Raw genomic sequence first — 3,302 nt, 5'->3', positions numbered from 1 at the left:
CTCTCTCTCTCTCTCTCTCTCTCTCTCTCCCTCTCCCTCTCCCTCTTTCTCCTCCTTCCTCCTTCTTTCCCTGTTTAATACTATTGCCTCTCAATTTTAGATATAGTAGTTTTAGGCTTACCTTATATGACTTAGATTGTGAATTTTATCACATTTTAAGTGAAAAGGTGATGCCTGTAGAAGACCTACACACATAGAAAAGACACAAGAGTCGGAGTGCTGACTGAGAAGGAGGAGTTATCAGAAGTGGGAAAGGATTGAGACAGGAAAACGGGTTCAATATAATTTAAATACATTATATGTATACATGATCGAAACTGACAAAGATAAACTCTGATATAAATTGTGCCACTGACATAAACCATTGAACAGAAGTTGCTTATGTGTACTTCTGTTGAAGTGCTTTTCTAAGGTCAGTTATAACCATTACATGTCTGTAGATGAAAAGCAAAGTAAGGGTAATGTAATTATCCTCTTTCTCTATCTGGCCCCTATCTTATTTCTCCTGTTCCCAGTCCAATCTGTCCTTAGTCTACCTACAAAAAAAAAAAAAAAAAAACATTTTATTTCCCTTTCCCAGGAAAATCCTTGTGTCCACTCTCCCCCTTGAGCCCACCTTGTTACCTAGTCTCTCTGGGTCTGTGGATTATAGCATGATTATTCTTTATTTACAGCTAATATCTACTTATAAGTGAGTACATACCATCTTTGTCTTTCTGTGTCTGTGTTATCTCACTCAGCATGATTGTTGCTTGTTCTACCCATTTGTCAACAGATTTCATAGTGTCATTTTTAACGGTTAAGTAATATTCCATCGATAAATGTACTACTCTTTTTTTAAGTCCATTTTTTTGGTGAGTCCAATCTAAATTGTTTTCAGTTTCTGGATATAATAAAAAAGCTGTTATGAGATAGTTGAGATACATCCTCTGAATATTGTATTATTGTTGTATAACTCAGTGTTCTTGTGGGATTCCTAGCAGTTGGACCAGGGACTGTCTCTGGCTCTTTTGTCTGCCTTTGGGACATTTTTCCACTTACTAGGTTGCCTTGACTAGCCTTGTTGTGAGAAATCTCCATGGTCTTATTGTATATGGTTATGTCATATTTAGTTAATGTTTCTGAAAAGTCTGATCTTTTCTGCAGGGAGTTGAAGTGGGGCTGGAGCCAAGGCCAGGTGGATTGGAGAGACTGGGGACAGGATCGGGAGAGGAAACTGCAGTCAGGTTATAATATATGAGAGAAGAATAAGTAAAAAGAAAAGGGATTCATATTTAAGGTACAGTTTCAAATTATATTTATTTTTGAAACTGCAGAAGGAGATTCTCCTTTAGAGTTCTATGACCTCTCCAGACATTGTTAGTTCTCTAGGGTTATAACACCAGGCAGGAATTCCTATTGAGTTATTCTCAAGTCTAGTTACACAGCTCTTGGTTACCCCAATATAGTAATGCCACTACTGCCGTTGTGTACATCTTGCCAGGTTGTCATTGTTGTGATTCATATGAATTTCAGCTGAGTCTGGCTAATTATTTCCTACTAGGCAGGGAAACTGTACCTTGAACACTGAGAACTGTTCCAATAAGTCTTCGAGATCAGTTCCAGTTTCATTTCTTAAAGCCCTGAGTGAATTGCCATTTGTCTTCCATAATGCAATTTGTCCTTCTGGTTGATGAAACACATAACTCAAGAACCCTAGCACTTTTTTTATGACGTGAGCTACTCAGCACTTCACTGAAGCTGCTATAATTTTATTGATGACGATTCTTAACAAAAAAAATGACAAATGGAAATAGAATCAATCTTGTAATCTTAGAACTTGGGGAGCTTTCTGGAGGAGCTTGTGGACTTCCTGAGTTACAGGCTAGTGACTTGTTTGAAAAATAAATGGATAGAAAAACAAAGCAAAACCAAAAGTTGACTCTGTCTCTTGAGAACCCTGTGCTCACTATAGTGTGAATAGTACTGGTCTGCTCTTACATCTCTCTCCTCTTTCCTTAAGGTCTATGTGCTTAATACTGCATTAAGACATTTCTTGGTATGTTACATCTTTGCTACACATCATACACACACACACACACACACACACACAGAGGAAGATAAAATCAGAGAGAGACAGAGATATAGAGAGAGGGGGAGACAAAAACTAAAGTCAGACAGACAGAAAGAGAAGGGGGAGAAAAAGAAAGAGAGAGAGAGAGAGAGAGAGGTGGGATAAGGTGGACAGATCTATATCAGTGATGGCAAATGTTTATAGTGTTTAATGGAAACATAAATATTTGTCTTTGAACACTGAATACAGTCTCCAAATTAGAATTGTTGGAGGGGTTGTCATCTGAACTTAGTCTCTGACTGTCATGTAAAGATAGGATCAACTTCATTCTTAACAGAACAATTAAAGAAACTTTTAATACTGAAAACCAGAAAAGGAGGAGTGATTTAATGTGGCCATATTGAAAAGAGGAACAAAGAGGTCCACTTGACCCCACTGCATGTATATGTTCAGAGTCTTAAAATGAGGTTGAGATTTAAATAAAAGGCAGAACATTTCAGTAGGTGGTCGTGGTCAAGATGTGGTTTTCCTCCAGTGTTATTGTCTCCACTCCAGTCCCTTCTATGAGATAACCTGAACTGTTTATTATTCTTTTCCTGGGAGATGAGTTCCTTCTTTATCTCATTCAGAGTTTCAGCTTTTTCTTTCTCCCAGCATGAGATTTCTGGAGAAATTGACAGTTTGGGGTCTCTATTGTTACAGCAATCTGACAGCCAAAGATAGAGACAAAAGTCTGTCTCTGGTACATATTCCTTTTCTTTTTCAGGGCAGTTATAGATGGAGGAAAAGAGAAGACGTGACAGCTCTAAGTGTTATAGAGAGGACACCTGATAGGTATGTAATATTTATATCAGTAGAGATATTATAATAAAAAGTAATTTACTAAATATTTGTTAGGGAAACTATATTTTTTCAGCATAAATATAAATAGGAATAAGCCATAGGTTCGTGAGGAAGTTCAGTGAGTAAAGGTACTTCCTGCCAAGCCTGAGTATTTGAGTTCACATAGAGGAGGGAGTGAGTGCACTCCAGGTAATTGTTTACCACCTCTGCTAGCACATGTTGTCATGTCTGCTTCCCTCTAAGGAAGAAGAAACTCGATAAAAAAAGAAGCTTATGAAGTTGAAAAGTTTGATAGGGACAAAGAGATTAAGATCCACCTGAATATTTTGAGATCTGTTAGGGAAGCAGGGCGGTTTACATGACTGTGTACTAAGGCATATCTTGTAAGTGATATGCTATGCTTGGT

Source organism: Grammomys surdaster, unplaced genomic scaffold (genome assembly GCF_004785775.1).
Source record: "Grammomys surdaster isolate TR1022 unplaced genomic scaffold, NIH_TR_1.0 335, whole genome shotgun sequence".
Taxonomy (NCBI): Eukaryota; Metazoa; Chordata; class Mammalia; order Rodentia; family Muridae; genus Grammomys; species Grammomys surdaster.
Note: the sequence above shows the minus strand (reverse complement) of the source record.